We start from the raw sequence: 19,266 nt of genomic DNA, 5'->3' as shown, positions 1-19,266 counted from the left end.
TATTTCGACATACTTGTAATAAATACGACATACAAAAAGTGCTACTGTTCAATGATTAAAATATATAATTATTAATTACAAAAATTGCATTTTGTAAAATAGTCAAAATTCGAGTACGTGTATATTTTACTTCCTTTACAGTAAGAAAATTAAATTTGTGGGTATTCTTAAATCTTCAAGAGGCATAACAGATAACGCTATTATTGGTGTTATCTGTTGGTTGTAGAAATACATTAGACAACCAACAGATAACACTAATAATAGGACTCTAGCGTTGATGTATAATTTTTTTTTTCCCACCAGAGGTCAGGCGAACAATTGTTGTAGCGGTTGGTCAGTGTCTGTAACAAACCAGTTTGATTGTAGTGTAGCTTGTTTTCTGTGTATAGTTGTATGCTCCAGAAGATGACCTTGACATCGAGGTCGAAACGTCGAATGTAGATTTTAGTTATATTAAACTAAAGTTTTTATTCAAACACGGTCGTTGTCTCCATAATTTTCAAAAATGCATGACTTTCTATCCATCGTGAAAGCAGAAGATTCGTAATTCGTCAGGACCACATTTTGTAGCGATGGTGAAGCGAACTGGGCGATCTAAAGAGTAAGGCATGGTCTTATGACAGACTGTAGGTTTCAGCACGATATAAATTTTTTTTTTTTTTTTATACAGAACAACCAGACCTGTTTAAATACAGTAGAAGTAATAATTTGTATAGTATATTTTAGTCTTCTACAAACTACTGGTCCATTCCCTGACGAATGGACCAGTAGTTTGAAGAAATTCTTCCAAATTTTAAAAGATGAGAAGCAATAGTGATCAGCTTACTTTTATCTTTTCTTTCATGCTTACACGGTGATCAGAATACATTAGAAAAATTATGGAGACAACTACCGTGTTAGAGCAAAACTTTAGTTTAATATAAACCAAAATGAACACCCGACGTTTCGACTTTCATATCAAGGTCATCTCATCTGGAGCATACACATATATACAAAGAAACAAGCTGCACTACAATCTACATGGTTTGCTAAAGTTACTGACCAACCGTTACAACAATTATTGGCCTCACCTCTGGCGAGTAAAAAAAATATCCTTTACTGCATCAAAGCTAGAGTCCTATTATTATCTATTAGGTTACAAAATTAAATTGGGCTGGAGAGCAACATGTTAGTTATATATATATATGTGATTATATATATATATAAATTTCAATCAATTGGAATGGAATAGTTTCCAATACAAGCTAAAAATTGCTTAAAGTCCTAAAGTATGCTGGAAACTAAGTAGGCTGAATATGTGTCATCCAAATTCTTGGAATTTTTATGCCACTATTATTGTTGAGATAAGGGTGGTTAATCAGAATTTCACAGGCTTCTTTGAATTTTCTTTCATACCAGGTTTTTGTATGATGTAAAGAGCAGGTACTTTCCCAATAGATTCGGTGTAGGGTGTTGAGAGCGTGATCTGAGAGGCCTGCTTCATCAAAATTGTTATATTTAACGTTAATTTAATTTTTTACTTTTATCTTGTTTCCGGTTACACAAAAGAAATTGCGCAATTCAATTTCAAATTACAAAAGTAACTGACATATTCACGATAAAATGTTTCCAAAACCTACAGCGCACAAATCGATAAAAATCCTTACATAGATCGAATTTAAAGCTTTGAATTCAGTACGCCAAAATACACTTTAATGGGAAAACGAGGGAAAGGTAAACTGAACTATTTCGGATGACGTCTTTTAAATATCATTAAATATAATTAAATATAGAGTATTTACGCATAATACATACATCATTTTTAGTTTTGTTTCAGATATGTGGGATTGTTTACATATCTTGATACTGGCTACTTGAGAATGGGCGTAGTATTTATACTTATCGGGAATGCGAAATTCGCATCACTTTATCTTAGCAGCAGTTTCTTTTGTGAAAACTTTGAATCTGAAGTATTCTATCGGTTCAAGAAGTACAGGACAGTGAGTTTAGTGTTTCCTTCCTCATATGAGAATTTCTTCACATTGAAGGAATACATCTATGATAAAATGTTGGTGGATTTTATTACAGCGAATACTTTAAAAGATTGCATAGTACCTGTTGAATTCTTACAGCTCCATGTTTTATGTTTGTTCCCCTAATACAAGCACAAAAAGTCAGGAATAAATTTTGCAACCGGCACTATGAAGCACCTTCCTGGTATGGAAAATAGCAAATTTTTAAGGTGATACAGTCACCATCTCGATGAGGGTTCTGTTTTAATAAATGGATATAAAGAACATTCTACTCTTTTGTTCGTAAAGAATTAATTTGTGTTAAGTATACTGGACAAATTTACCTTTTAAACTTCGTCCGGAAAGAGAGGGGGGGGGATGAGGCAAAACTGTGAAGAAGGTAAGATATTTAATGTCGAAAAGTCATGTCCAAATGCAATTAAGTTTTTATCCTCCTAGAAAATATCCAGGGACTTACTTCAATGCAACCAAGATTCTTAATTATTCACGAGAAAAGTTCTGCCTCCGGAAATACTTTTAATCGAGAACAGTACTGGATGATCCAATGTCTTTGAGATGGCTGATATCACTGTATGGAATATTTAGCAGTCTGAGCACACGATATAATTCTAATGCATTTAAAGCAAACTTTTCAATGCTGAAAAAAATTACACATTAAATACACAGATCAATTACATTCACCTAAAAACAAATGAATAAATTATCAAAATATTAACAACATTAAATGAAACCGCAATTAGCACATCAAGATAACATTCTTTTCAGTCTTTCATCCGCCTACTTTCAAAATCAAGGAGTCAATACTCATAACTAGCTAAATGATTTAATTGCGGAAGAAAACATCTTTGCTAACGATTCATTACACGAATGCGATGTACCATACATGATTTCCACTCAAAAAGTTTCAAAATTCAACTTATGAGCACTTGAATGCGACATTTGGGTTACACGGATTAGTGACAACCTTTATGAGAAATGGACCAGAAAGCTCACTGACCTTCACTGTACAATTCATACTGACAATCTCATTACAGGAAGCGAAACAAATATTCCCTCACTGCTGCTTTAAACAAGTAGCAAGCTGGAAAGCCTTTACCTATTTAATCGCAAAGAATTTGTTTACGTTGTCAGATAGCTGAAATCTTCCTCAAGGCTAAAATAAATGATGGATACCACTGAAGAACAAGCTCATTATAGTGGAATGGAATGGGCGTAATTTTCATGATTTGAAGGACGCATAAAAGGACTTCCTAATAAACCGAGATCTTGATATTTGAAAATATATTGAAACTAATACAATTTGCATTCCGAAAATGTTTTTAGAATGTAAATGATAAAACAATTTGTTCATGAAATCAGTGGGATCAAAGCAGTGGTAGATATGACGTATTTGCTACTACTCCCAATCGTAATATTATATTTTTTATGAATTACAATAAATTCAAAATAATTTCCTTCAAAACGTATGTGTATCCCCCCCCATCCTCTAAATAACACGTTTAGTACAAAAAATATGGCTGTAGGTCATTTGTTTTTCCTTACTTTATTATATAAAGTAAGGAAAAACTCTTCCGCTAATATCTCTGAAACAGATTTTTCATGGCTTTCGAAGAAAGGGAGGAAATGGAATATTAGTTAACGCCTTAAAAATGCTTCTCTGCTTAAGACAGCGAAATCTGTAAATATTATAAACTAGCTTTTGTTTTCTACAGATGTAGCGGAAAAAAGATACCCAATCGTTAAGACACGGCTGAACTTAATTTGTAGGGCGAATGGTCTTTCGATGTAAACTGAAAATTGGATGTATATTGTAAAGATTTAATTATTGTGACTAAGTGTAGAAGCTGTTACTCTTATAAGTAAATCCTCCACTAATCTCTCGAGATTCTGCATGCTTTTCGAAGAAAGGGATCGAATGGAATATCAGTCGACTCCCTTACGCAAATATAAGCCCGCAGACCTCAGCTGTTTATAGATACATTTGCCAACAGAGGTGCAATAGTTCGAAACAGGCTTTTTTTTTTCTCCTTCGGATTATCTACGATTAATACACCTGAGATTCAGGAACCACTTCAAGGACTGAGAGCACCCCCCCCCCTCAAATAGAAGGAAAAAGCAAAATCAATAGCACTATTGAGATTGCATACTATAATACGTTCCACAAACTGAACGGATTCGAATTATCAATATACAACTCAACATAAAGAAACTAACTTACTCGGAAACGACCGCAAAAACAGAATTTACTCCTTAGCAGAAAACATAAACCAGACCTTTCCCCCTGTCTCACATGCGGTAACTATAGACAATCTCAAAACTGATGAAGATGACGTCATATGTGATCGAAGTGCAGCCTCTTATTTAGAATAAGAGGCTAGAATATAGGAAAACTCTTTCCTATATTTCCTTTCCCTTATTTTAACCATCCTTTTATTTGTTTCTCTTCTCTAATGCAAATTAATACTTTCAACAAGCCATCCCGTCACCTGGTGGGTGGGTGGGTGGGTGCGCGCATGCAAAGTAAGTCTTCTGTTTACAACATACCTTACTTTCAAAGGTGCATTATCCTATGCCACCCACGAGAACTCCACTTCGATTTTTTTAATATGTTCATCAAACTGCAGTCAATAAAATAATTTTAAAGTTTAATATCTTATTTTTAGCATTTTATTATATTAGTAATATTTTGTCTGAGTTGAAGAACAAAATATAAAAACCAATCGTTAATGAACTGGAACCGATTCAAAAAAGTTCCTCTAGTATATGATCAAGATCGAATTAACGTCTTTCTTCTGCTAATCTAACATTATAGAAGCCACCACTAAGCTATGCAGTTTTCCTGAAAAATCAACCTTAAACAACACAATACTAATACAGCACAATACAATACAATACAAGATCAGGAACACATGACGACTTAAGTTTGCTGTCGTCTCATCGCCTGCTGGAATACTTTCAATATGAAAAATGAGCAGCAGAACTTAAAAAATAAAATAAAATAAAAATAAAAAATAAATTATTTATTAGCTTATTTTATTTCATTAATGTACGTTGTTGGCCATCCATTTAACATCAGCATGTGGGATCCCCAGATACAGTATGTGCCGCAGCATAATTATATTTCCGATTTTAAATATAATTTAGAGTGCTTTACCATTAAAAAATTGGTATCCTTACCATTTCTTACTATTACATGTATAATAACTATATATGCTAGTCAGACAATTATAAAAATTCTAGTTAATAAAATGTTTTAGCTGTTATAAGTTTGAATTCTTATAAAAACGCTATTTCCTTGGTTATTCTGATAAGTAATTTTGAAAATTTAAATTATATATGACAGGACCTTCAGGGTGTATAGCGTACTAACGCGCATTTAACTAATACGCAACCAAGAACAAAATAAATTATTCGACCCTTCACAGCGTACTGAAGAATAAGATTCGGTAACATTTCAAAAATCGTTTGTTGATATCGTCTATTGTTCTTCACGATGTAATTTTACTTGTTTTGTTTGCTTGTACTAAAAATATGATTACTTGTTTTCGTGCTGCTCGTCGAATGCACAGTAGTATTCCAGTTGTTAAAAACGATAGTCTAAAACGGAAGAGGCATCATCCCCTAGAGTGAATTTAAATAGATAAAATTTTGTCTAATAAAGTTTTTTTTAGAATATTTCATACATTTCTTTGTTATAATATTTTTGTAGTTTCACCTATGCATGAATCAAATATATACATAAAAAAAAAAAAAAATACTTCATATCGTAACACAGGGCTATCCAAAACGGCCCGCGGTGCGATTTTGTGCGACCCGCCTGTGGGATTTGATTTTCACGAGCGAAAAAATAAAACAATAATTTGAATCGAATGCCTATTAGATATTTTAATTCTATCGGTAATCTCGGCGTTGGTAATTTTATTTGGTGTTTTCGAATCACTATATACCCTCATGTTTTTCGAATATTAGATGTGTCATAGAAGCGTTCTTACACTTTTTTTTTTTATACCAACAGAAGTGAAAAAGGAGATTTTTTTTAAATTACTACCAACAGAGAGGTACCCCGAAATTGAGGAACTGTGGACTCAATATGTGCTCAATGCTCGGGAGCACACATCTTTGTGAAAGCACTTTTCAACTCTGAAATTCATTAAATCAAAGTACATATGTTCATTGACAAATAATTCTCTTGCAAATTTACTGCGATTGACAACTACAAGCATCGAAATTCATATAGCTATTTTAGTAAACGAAGCCGAACTGAGGAGGTGAGAGAAGATGCGCCTTGGACAATGTTGTATGCAGATGACATCTTGCTGTGTGCAGATTCAAGCGAAGAAGCGGGAACTAAATGGAAAGATGGAGAAAAGTACTGGAAGAGAGAGAGAGAGAGAGGTATGAGACTGAGCAGAAGTAAGACAGAGTATATATGTGTTGCACAAAGGGAGCTACACTGGCATTTATTGATCTGGAGAAAGCATACGATAGAGTGCCAAGGCAAGAAGTCTGGATGTGTCTGAGGGAGAAGAAAGTTCCGGAGAAATATGTCAGGTTGGTGCGGGAAATGTACAGAAATGTGAAGCCAAGTGTTGGGACCTGTCTGGGACAGACAGAAAGTTTTCAAGTAACAGTTGGCTTGCATCAAGGGTCAGCATTAACTCCGTTTCTGTTTAATATTGTGATGGAGGTGGTAACAGAGGAGGTGAGAGAAGATGCGCCTTGGACAATGTTGTATGCAGATGGCATCATGCTGTGTGCAGATTCAAGAGAAGAAGCAGGAACTAAACTGGAAAGATGGAGAAAAGTACTGGAAGAGAGGTATGAGACTGAGCAGAAGTAAGACAGTATATGTGTTGCACAGTGGGCGGCGGACAGGAGACAGATCTGGAGCTGGAAGAAAATGTCATCAGGAAGGTGAGATACTTTAGATACTTAGGTTCAACAGTGGAAGAAGATGGAGGAGCTGAGAAGGAAGTGGGATTCAGGATACAAGCGGGTTGGAGGAACTGGAGGGAGATGGCTGGAGTGTTATGCGATAAGAGGGTGCCGATCAATCTGAAAGGCAAAATTTATAGGACAGTAGTGAGGCCAGCTATGACCTATGCTATAGAAACTGTGGCCCTGAGGAAAAATAACATCATCAGGATGGAAGTAGCAGAGATGAGAATGCTTAGGTGGATGTGCGGTGTAACCAGAAAGGTTTGTCTGAGAAATGACTACGTCAGGGGAACAGTGAAAGTGACGAACTTAGGAGTGAAGATACAGGAGGCAAGGTTGAGATGGTTTGGTCATGTGATGAGTTGGGAGGACGAATATGTGAGAAGAAGGGTCATGCAGATGGATGTGCAAGGAAGGCAGAAGCGTGGGCGGTCAAAGAAGAGATGGAGGGAGCTGGTAGAAGAGGACTCAAGGATGAAGAACTTGGATGGGGTGACAGCCCAAGATAGGAAGGTGTGGAGGAGACTCATTATCAACAGTGACCCCACTTAAGTGGGAGAAGCTGCAGAAGAAGAAGTAAACGAAGCCGAACTACCGCAGAGCTCTCGCTAAAATGAAATAAACAACTATTGTTTCTTGTTTACTGTTTCAATAAAAACTTTTATATGCATTATGACTTTTCTTTCTTATGCAATTTTCGAAGTGCTTGCTAAACCGGTAGGACTCTCCAAGCAATTTAATATATGTACTGTGTTTATTATTCTGGATGCGGCCCTCGGATAAACCTTTATTTTTAATGCGGCCCTCTGATTACCTAAGGTTGGACAGCCCTGGCCTAACACAGACAATTTCTTGCAAAATATTTCAAAAATATATTTATTAAAAATGATAATATAATAACATATAAGATCATATTATTATTAGCCGGCCTGGTTGGCCGAGTGGTCTGGGTATCCGCTCTCCAGCCAAAAGGCTGCGGGTTCGAATCCCGTCGTGGGCATGGATGTTTGTGATTGTGAAAATACTCGTGGCGGTCGGCAGTAGATGCCGTTGGTATAGATGATGAAGGTAGTTGCTGTTTGCAGTGCAGCCCATACTTGAGCATTTCTGGCCAAATATCATCTACTCCCGTTGTCTTTCCACATTTCAGGCTTTTGAACATTTTTTGTTGTTATAAAAACAGGGTGTTTAGTCTGGTAAACGTGATTAAGTATATGTCAAACAATCCAATAATAGAACGAGTCAGAGAATGAATGATTTTAACATTTTTAGATAAGAAAATCTCTAAAGTGTAGTTGAGTGGTGGAGACAGAGTTGTAGAGTAGGTACCGTCCCTCGGTGAGTCTGGACTCCCTGGAAGAGTCATGTAATAATAACATTTTTTAGCAGTTATGGCAATAGTTAAATTTGTAATAGCCATAAATCATTCTGTAAAAAGGGTTGCAACAGTGGTTCCCAACCTTTTTTCACTTGTGTACCCCTTTTAAACCCATTTCTATAAATTGTACCGCTTGTTTTTAAAATAGCTGTTTTTTAAAAACAGTCTGGCTACGGATGCATTTATATTTTTGGAGAAGTTCTAGAAACGTCGCAAATGGAAGTCAGTAGAAGGTTTGTTGTCGCAAATGTCATTTCTTAGTAACACGCGATTGTTCTGCAAAGGAGGATGGGTGATAAAAGTGACGCATGGACTGTGCGTAATTATTATTATTATTACGTGACACCTCTAGGAAGTCCAAGGACTCATCGTGGGATGGCACACTACTTTGCTAAATACATCTCATCCTCTCCACTACTACTTAATTCTTCAACTACGGCACTACTACCATCAACGCCATTTATCGCCCATCATCTACAATAGTATTTTTTGTCTGTAAATTGCGTGTTCTGAAGGCCGATTTGTCCGTATGTGGGATGAAAAACCCGAGTTTCAGGGAGAAAAACCCTGCTGCCATCATATGAGATGGGCTAACTCACCTTCAACTGAAAAAGCCCATATAAGGATTCCCCTCCTCAGGACGAGAATCGAACCTAGGGTCTTTTCCAATCGAAGGGCGCAATGTTCTGCTGTTCTTCCAATTGTGCTACGGCGGCGGTCAATGATTGGTAGAAGAGTGGTTTGAGGGAGGGGTTCATAGCCACGCCCTCACCAATCATCATTCGCTAATATGAGCTAGTTTTGAAGTGTCTCCATTAGCGGTGATTCAAACTTAACATTTATTGTTCCATAACTAACGTTTTGCATTTTGTTTACTTTACTTGTGTTTTCGCCATTACTTGCTGTTTTTCGTGTACCCCTGAACGGCCCAGCACGTACTCCCGGTTGGGAACTGATGGGTTAGAATAATACTGTTTATGACAAAGCAGCTCTGGTTGTATTAATACTTTTGAGAATCACTAGCTATTCCAGGTACTTGCCCAAGATTTAATGATGAAGTAATCAATGCAAACCGAGTCGATCTACTGCAGTTTAGTACGAATAAATAACACATTTAAATACATAAAATAAAATGGGATAATAAAACAGGTCAAAAATCTGTAACTGATTACATCATAACTAATAAAGAAATCATGGAGAACAAAAAAAGTATTGATGTAAAAGTTCTAAACATTAGCATAAGTTATTTCTTCGAAAAATTAAACTGTCAAAAACATCAAATAAACCAGAAAGGATTGTTAGATAAAGTTGGAAATGTTTTTCTTCCTCTGCGCGTTTTTCCGGCTTCTAATGCAGATGTGCTACAACTGATGCGACTTTTTTGTTAGTACAATCCCCCCCCCCCAACTGGCCTGTCGCCGGGGAGGTATATTTTTGACTATAGCAGCGCATGTTCAAGGGCCGATTTGCCTGTTCTCAGGGACGAAAAACTCTCTACCTCCGTATGAAACAGGCTAACTCGCCTTTAGTCGAAAGAGACCAGATAAAGATTTCTCACCTCATGGACGGAAATCGAACCCAGGTCTTTCCGACCAAAGGGCTTCGTCTATACCGACTGAGCTACGGAGGCTCATAAATAATAGGATGTTGGGTCTTTGAAACAGATAACGCTCCTCATTACCTCTACGTTCATACAGTTGATCCAGTATTTTGATTATAAGATGGTCCAAAATTTTTCCTTAGTACTCTTCTTTCAAATGAGATAAGATTTCAATTATCTCCCTTTGTTGTTGGCCATGTTTCGCAACAATAGGTTAATATCGATTGTAGATAGCTTAAATGGCTTTTCTTCGGATTATCTTGATAATATTCTGCACTTCGAGTTGAAACTTTCTAAAATATCCACGATTGGCCTCCTCTTGATAATATGCATCAAGAGTGGGTGTTAATGGTGACGCCTAGATAACCACATCTTTGAGCAAGGATAACAATGTCAGCAGCATAAGCTAACAGGATGTTGTTCCCGTTCACTTCTATCCTCCTTTATTCATTTAGATCTCTTATGACCTTTCCCAATGCTCCTCCTAGGCGAAGTCCAGATTTTATTTCAAAACTTGAATGTTCCTGAAGAAATGTACATTGCAGAGAGATACACAAAGTAGTATCATATTTATTACTTTTGTGGTATTCAAAGTCTTATTACATTCCATAGTGCGTTTCGATGTATACTGTCATATGCTTGTTGATAATTCACAAACACTAGAGGTGTTTATCAAAGCTCTTTATCAAATTCATAATGCTTTTCTAACAGTTGTCAGAGGGTGAAAGTTGTCGACTCTCACTTGAAGCTGCCACACTAATACTCTCCTATGATGTTTGAAGCATATACATTATTATTTTCCTAATCAGTGTACTAGTAGACAGTAATTTTTTTAGCAAATGTCCAAGAGAGAGAGATACCTCTATAATTACTAGTTATTATAGGGTCTCCTATAATAAATAAATAGGACAACTGTATTCCAATTATTTTTTCTTCTTTTTTGCCATGTGCTTGATGAGTTCATAAATTTCGATTGTTCCCCAATTTTCAAAATTTCTGCTGTAAATTTATTTTCGCTGGCTGCCTTATTATTATTTTTTTTGTTTGTTTGTTTGCTTTAATAGCATTCTCGTGGTTCTTAAAGATTTTCTTCTGTATCTCTGGTGTAAGGTTTCCAAGAGGTAATGGTGATGACTTATTTAGTAGTTTGTCAAAATACTGTCTGAATTCCTTGAACAATTTCTCTTGGGTAATTAAATCACCTTGGTTGTTAGTATTCGCATTTGTGGTTTATATCCTATTTTAGGTATCCCACGCAGGGTACTAGATCTAGTACGTTTTATAAATTTTTAATGTTCTAGTACGTTCACCAACAGAGCTAGTACTTTTCCCCTTCCGAATAATAATAATAATAATAATAATAATAATAATAATAATAATAATAATAACAACAACGACATGAGAGTTAGACATATGAGTTGAATATTTTTCTCTTCTCCCACCTCCCCATATATCACATTCAGTGACACAAGAATATATGATTTCTCTTTTTTTTCCTACTCCTCTCACTGTTGCTAGTCTTCCCCCCCCCCCCCCATCCACGATCCCGTACTCAGGCATTAGCCAATGAAAATATATTCTTCGTTGTTCTTGTTCAAACACTTCTCGCGGTTTATAAGAAGTCCAGTGTTTTTATTAATTTTATTAACAAAAACTTGTTTAATTCTTCATTGAAAATATTATTTAGATTTTACTTTTAAACATGGTCAAGTGACAAGAAAAACGTTCTAAATTGATATTTGATTCTAAATCTCAGGAAAAAAATGTGTAGCGTATGAGTCAATAAAGTACATAAACGAGCTATTGAAAGTGAAGATATCAATGCCAGCCCTTCCAACTCACAAGAAACCACTTCTCACACAGGTAATTCAGATACAAGAGAAAGTGATGTCAGGTTTGCAAGGCTCATCTAAAAAGATGAAAAAAATCATATAAGCCAAAATTCAAAGAAGAATAGTTGGAGGATCCCTTTCTTAAATCCTGGATTTATTCAGGTAAAAGTAAGGATCACACTGCTTATTGTAAATTTTGTGATATGAGCATTAATGGTAGCAAATGTCCATTGATTCGTTATGCAAACACTCCAGAACACTAGCAGAATGTAAAATCTAAAAGATGCACGCCATGTACAATATCATTGTTTAAATCCAGTTCCAAATATCAGTCGGAAAAATAAATTAAAGAGACAGAATTAAGATGATGTGCATATGATTCAGATAGGTCCCTTCCGTACAGGGGTGCAAAGAACCCGGGCGGCAAATTTAGGGGCGATATAATCGAACACGTTCATAAAAAAATAGGGAATAAATAATAGACTGAACTATTTGTGCATATTTGTCACCTTCGAATGTGAGAGATTTCGGTGAGGGGCTGAGTCGCTAGGTAGTTAAATAAATGGTACGAGCTTCAACACAACTTACTTAAATCACTGCTCTGAGCACAGTGAACAAACATTCTAGGAATTTTTTGAGTTTTCTTCTTGATGGACCTGTGTTTCACTCAGGATTTCTCTATGAGTGCATGTCACAAAGATGCCTCCAACGATCTCGATCTCCTCTCTCTTCCATGTTATCCCCATAGATTTCACTAGTGGATCTTCTCATCTTGTAGGTGGTCTTCCAGGTTTTCTCTTTATTCCTGTTGCCAGTTGAATATTCTATATGTCCATCTGTTATTCCTGAGTCTGGCTATGTGACCTGCTATCTCATCCTGCTTTCATATACTGCAGTTACCATATCTTTTATGCCTGATCTCTTTCTTAGTTCCGTGATTCTAACATGTTCCATTTTGTTGATGTTACAAATCCTACGTTCCATTGCACGCTGAGTTATTCTGAGAGTATCTTCTTTTCTTGTCGTGTTCCATCTTATATTACAGGAGTATGTTTGTTTATTATATAAAAATAAGTTTTTTTTTACTATTTGTGCTTTTTCTTTATTTTAATATACATTTCTCTTAATGTGCAGTATAATAAAATGATTCGTAAAGTGTTATTGTACTGCGGGATCCTTTAATTTTTAATGGAAAGGGGGGGGGGCACAAACATTTTGCACTCAGGAGTCGCAAACCAACGGAACGGCCCTGGATGCAGAACATAATCTGCTTTTGTGACTTATGGATATTCTTCCAACTCTATTGAAAAAAACTGCACCTGATAGTGAAATTGCTAAGAAAATACAGTGTGGACGCACTAAATGTAACTATATTATAAAAAATGCGTTGGCTGTAGATTCACGCAATGAAATCTCAAAAAAAAAAAAAAATACTTTGATGAATGGACTCCTTTTGACAAAAGAAAAAGTGAAACATTCATCAGCCACAGATTTTGCTATTTCTGAAGAGTTAATTAATTTAGCAAAATCTGATAAAAAAATAATGAATAAATACTTCCAGTGTTTTTCTTGTTGATGGAAATCCCTGTATATATGTAAATAGCATAATAAATAACTGAAAATTTAATGTTACATTATTTTAAACACTAAAATGAGACTAAAAATTATAAGATAAATTAATACACATGTGAAGTGCTAGAGTTACAATTGAGACTTCTATTATGATGATTCACAACTGCAGCTCTTGGACTCTTAGATGACTACAGTGAGGTGAGTTTGACTTTTTTTTCTTTTTCTTTTTAATTTTTGCCTTGTTATACATGTGTTAATTTAGCGGTTTTACATTGAGTTCATCTATGATAATAAGGCAATAATACCGTAAAATGCCCTAAATAGAGTGAATGAAACGAAAGCAAATAAAAATTTAGTCCTTTTTTTTTTTGAGATCAAGTACCTTTTTCCTGCATAAATTAGTAAGAAATATTTTTGCTGAGTGGTCACCCTGATCCCATCTGAAAAGCACCTGAGTTATTTGTATTATTTTCAATTTCTTCAATTAATTTTTTTCTCTGCCATCCTTTTCTCTCAACGCAGTATTTTACTAGTTAAATTTCTACAAGTCCTATCTCAGCATTTTCTGGTGATGGGTCCTGTAGGATTTTTAACCTCAGTCTATTGTTACATGCCCTTCATCATATAATAAAGTAAATTTAAACAAAAAAAACGTAACGTTAATATAGAATATGATTTTATTAATATTTACATACACGTTGTTTACACTCGCTAACGCGATTGCACCAATTTTCTTAAGCGTGACATCACTTTGTGTTTTATAGTAAATGTGACCACTTTTACAAAATCAAATGAAAGTGCTTAAGCTAAGAAATCTGTGAGATCCACACTAACATTTTCTATTCCATTCATTCCATCAAAAACAGGCTGGTCGCGACCCACTATACTGATTTCACGACCCGGTAACAGGTCAGGACCCACAGTTTGAAAAACATCGTGAGACCGCTACCACTATTTGTAAATTTTATTAAATAAAAATGAGTTATGAGTTAAACGAACAGAAAACAAATACAAACATATGGGAAACTATTTTTACTACTGAAATATATAATGGAAGAAGACTTAAGAAAATTAATTTATGTTTGAACAAAGAAATATTATACGTAATCAACGAATCATGGATATCCACATTTAAAAGAAAAAAAATCATGCATTTCTAATTTTTAAAAAATTAATAAGAAAAAACGCCTAATGTGAAACAATTACTTACAACAGCTAATAAATATACGTAGCAAAATCTGTAAAATGATTGGTTAAAACATATGCAAGTAGAACATATTTAGTAGGCAAGGTAGACGGTGTCGAAATATTGGAATGGGACCAGTAATGCCGCAAGTTCAATAACTGATTTCATTAGTGATCTGAAACACAGAGGTTTCGGTTGAACGCTTTATTAAATACCAAGCATAGACTGTAAAAGCCACTACCTAGGGTGATATCTTGGAGAATCACAATACAAAGTATTGCGCTATTTTGGTCGTGGATGGATAACGATAAATGAGTCGAATATTACAAGACAATGTGTGTGGGGGGGGGGGGTATCGAATTTGCTGCTACGACTCGGAACATAATTCCCTCCCTTTAATGCCTCAATCGGTATTACGTGTTACACTGTCATCTTAACAGAAGGATCATAACAGGAAACGCAAAATATACATTTGAAGGGTCTCTAAGCTGACAAGAAAAATAAGCAGCTGCACGTGTGACAGGTCTAAGCAAGTGAACTGGATCATTTGGTGTACGAATGGGACATGCTCCAGAGATTTGTTAGCAGAACTGAACAACCTCAAACCAGCTCCTAACTCTAGGGTTACTGTATATTTTCTTCCGGTGCTAACATTTACCAATCCTTATTGAGCGTCATTTCAAAAAATCAGACCATACTCTTACTACATGATCCGCTTATAACAAGGAATTAACATTCAGACGTCGATCTTCTTTGACGGAAAAATCTTCTTAAAAGGAACTTCTGTGCTGAAAAATTTCCGGTCTTCGATGGAAAAGTCTTGTTTTTGGGGAGTTTTGCTATTTAAATATTTGTCCAGAGAACTCCTTCCTTAACGTTAAAATATCTAACCACTACAATAGTTTCTAGAAGTTTATTCCAATAAATAAAACTACGCTTTCACTAAAAGAATATCTTCTCAAATTTAAACGTATAGAGATCCTCTTCATGAATTTAGATGTCCCCTAACAAGTAATTTCTTGGGGGAACCCTTTATAAAACTTATTTCCATGTCGTTTAGATAATTTTCATTCATATATAAATCACTCATACCAACTGTCAAGTATCAGTCGCTCTCCTTTGCAATATCTAATATAATATACCGATATCATTCTTGTGGTTACAGAGTATAATGATCCATGGATGTATGTTTGACGCTTACCAACAGTCAGAGGAGACAAGTAGAAATTGTGGAAATCGATTACTTCAGACGATGTATGAGAGCTACCCGTATGGATCGTGTGAGAAATGCATATATTCTAACAGAGATGAAAGTTGAATAGCCTGTTATGAAGAGGATAAAGGCACGTGCTTTTATCCTCTCCGAAGAACGATGGCCATTGAGAATTATGAACTGGTCAAATCCCCTCCCTAGAAGGAAAAAAAAAAGGAGGAAGACCAAGGGAGTTGCATGGAAAGGGACCAACGTCAGAGAGAGATGGAGAAAAGAGGCTTACAGGATGAGGACTGGAGTAATCGTACAAAGTGGAATCTGAGAATAGGCAGCCCTGCTAAGAAGGGGAAAGACCTGAAAGAAGATTGTTCTTGTACAAACTTTCATGACTGCACAGGCATCATACTAAATAACTTCTAGAATAAACAATGCTCACAGTATAATATAACGAAATTTAAACAAGTTACATCAACACGCTTCATTATTTAATGTTTCGCCAGAGATTTAGCTGGCATTTAAAGTACCAAAGATTTGACGGCCAGCTTAAGCAAATCTTAGCCCAGTTTGGCAAGCATGAAATTGCCTCGTCGTATAGAAACAATTATACAGCACTTCAATTCCAACATTTTTTTATTACATATACACATGCATGTATACACACACGTCCGCTGTAAGCTTCGCCTACTTCCTTTTTCCATCCACCATGCTTTTAGGTTTATTTATACTAGACGAGTAGGAATGACTTGATATTTTATTCCATGGATTTCGTTTATTTGGATTTACGGCTAAAGTAACTAAGGCTATGAGGCCAGCGTTATTATGTCTGTTAACTGCGTGTGTTCTAATGGCTTATTCCCTGGGTGATATCAAATCACAACTGCTACTTCTAACCACTAACATATCCTTCAAACTGACCTAAAAGAACATTCACAATGTGCATGTGTGACTGTTCTTAATCACAATGTGTGTGTCCGTATATTATGATATGCAGCTTTTAATATCTTGATCAATATCACTGATAAATGTAAACTTATTCGGGGGTTATTCAAACTAACCCTAGTAAAATATCAATATTATAAATCAGTTCAATCTGAGACATGCCATATTATTTTCTGTTTTCTCAAACTGCTTTTCGATCCACTGCACTTCTCTAATGTAAATGAGACGAACGCGCGACCAAATACATTACCGTATTTGTGCAGAATGGTCTGCTAATTTCGAGTATATGATCTCGAAATTATTTCCTTAATCCAATTCCTTTGTAACAATATCACACAACAGTAAACAGGTTTTATCTTTCCCAAAACCATATTGGCATTGGTTTCTAATTTTAACGACATACTTATACATGCTAATGGGGGTCTTAAATTCATGTACACTAATACTAGGAGTATTAGGAACAAGAAGGAAGAGTTTTTGGCCATGGTTGGCACTTCCAGACCACAGGTTATTGGTATTAGTGAAACATGGCTGACTGTAGATGATATAGCTAGTGGGATTGAATGTGATGGGTATAGTGTGTTCAGGAATGACAGAGAGAATAAAATGGGGGGAGGAGTATTGTTGATGATAGATGATGAGCTACAGCCAAGGAGAATAGAAGTTGAATTGCAGGATAGAGAAAAGAGCACATTTGAGGACATTTGGTGTGAGATGGTGGTGACAGTATGCACAAGCAAATAGAAGAAATGAGTGGAAGGAGGGTGATTATTATGGGAGATTTCAACTATGGTCGCATTGATTGGAGTGAGGAGAGGACCCACGGGAGGAAGGAATTGGATTTTATACGGTTATTAAGGGATAACTATCTGCAACAGCATGTAATGGAAAATACTAGGGGTCAGAGAGTGCTTGACCTAGTAATTACATCTGAGGATTTGGCTGTAACAAATATGACCACATTGCCACCAATCGGTGAGAGTGATCATAGGGTCTTGACTTGGGAGGTGGCTAAAGGTGTAGAATTTTCATTTAAGGCAGGGTACATGTGGAATTATCGGGCTGGAAAGTATGACAAGCTTAGGAGTTTGATTGGCTCAGTGCCATGGCATGTACAACTGCAAGAACTAGAAGTTGATAGTGCATGGGAGGTAGTTAAGAAGTGCTTGCATGAAGCAATGGCTGACTGTATACCTAGAGTCCGAATAATAAATCAAGTAGGGGTTAAATGGATGAATAACACCATTAAGCTTGATCTGCAAAAAAAGAAACAACTGTGGAGGGAATTTAAGGAGAAAGGTGACCGGCAGGCACATGAACGGTATAAAGCGCAGGCCAGAAGGGTGACGAGTGTGGTAAGAAATGCAAAAAAGGATTACGAAAGAACATTGGCCAATGCAGGCTAAAGAGAATCCTAAACAGTTTTTTAGATATGTTGCAAGTAAAAGGAAAAATGTACATGGCAGAATGATTTTAAAGAATGCCGATGGTAGGGAGGTAACTGAATCAGTTGAGATAGTTCAGTTACTGAGTGAGCATTTTGCAAGAATATATCATCCAGGTGGTGACATTGTAGAAACGAATAAACCAGTAGATTATACAGGAATTGTGGTGAATGAAGTGGAGGTGAGTAGTCTATTGCATAACCTCAATGTCAATACATCTGTGGGATTGGATGGTATACCAGCTCGTGTAGTAAGAGAAGCAGCTAAAGAATTGTCAGTACCCTTGACCATTTTGTTTAACTTGAGTCTCGGGTCTGGGTTAGTCCCGAGCGGGTGGAAGGAGGAGAAAATAGTTCCACTGCATAAAGGTGGTTCCAAGACTGCTGTTGTAAATTACCGACCGATTAGCATATCAGGAATCATTGTCAAGGTCTTAGAGAAATTAGTCAAGAAAAGAATACAGGATTGGATAGATGAAAATGGGATATTGTATGGGGGACAACATGGTTTTGTGAAGGGTAGATCATGCCTCAGTAACTTGCTCACGTTTTATAACACAGTGACGGCTGAACTGGATAGGGGTAGTGGGTTTACAGTGATACTACTGGACCTTGCCAAGGCCTTTGATAGGATACCACATGGAACCCTAATCAGTAAACTGGAGCAGATGGGGATGGATATAGGTTTGGTGAGATGGATAGGAGGGTGGTTGAAGGAGAGATACCAGAGAGTGGTTTATTCAAGAGTGGAGTCAAAAAGACGTCTTGTGACTAGTGGAGTGCCGCAGGGCTCTGTTCTTGGACCACTGCTTTTCAATTTGTTCATCAATGATATTGGAAAGGATTTGAGAGGAAGTGGTCACTTGTTTGCTGATGATGCAAAGTTGGGTTAAGCAATTGTGAGTGCACAGGATGTCAAAATTTTACAGGATGATTTGGATAGTTTGGAGGACTGGGGGTTGAAGTTTAGGGGGCACATTGCAAAAGTGACTAAAACAGCTCACCAAATCACTTGGCTTCTGAAAAATACTTTAACATGCAGAGACAAACAAGTTGTTGTTCCTCTGTATCGAGCCTTTATAAGACCCCATCTGGACTTCTGTGCCCAGTTATGGGCACCAGGGTTTCTTCGTGATGGGGAGGAAGTGGAGA

General features: G+C 36.3%; 1 protein-coding gene across 3 annotated transcripts in view; it reads right to left on the bottom strand.

Annotated features, from left to right (window-relative positions):
• LOC150110694 (uncharacterized) overlaps positions 1-19,266 on the bottom strand; it is a 131,206-nt gene that overhangs the window by 82,076 nt on the left and 29,864 nt on the right. Inside the window, exon 1 of one of the 3 annotated variants that reach the window (XM_090395716.1) lies at positions 2,470-2,582. The exons of 1 other annotated variant lie outside the window; for it this stretch is intronic. The gene's annotated coding sequence lies outside the window, so the exon portion shown is untranslated. Of the gene's footprint in view, positions 1-2,469; positions 2,583-19,266 lie in introns of those variants that run through there. One more of the 3 variants, XM_090395727.1, reaches the window with a different exon arrangement.

Source organism: Typopeltis vanoorti, chromosome 1, assembly GCF_054136105.1.
Source record: "Typopeltis vanoorti isolate ZY-2024b chromosome 1, IOZ_Tvanoo_1.0, whole genome shotgun sequence".
In the NCBI taxonomy this organism is placed as follows: domain Eukaryota; kingdom Metazoa; phylum Arthropoda; class Arachnida; order Uropygi; family Thelyphonidae; genus Typopeltis; species Typopeltis vanoorti.
This window is presented reverse-complemented; position numbering and strand designations above follow the sequence as displayed.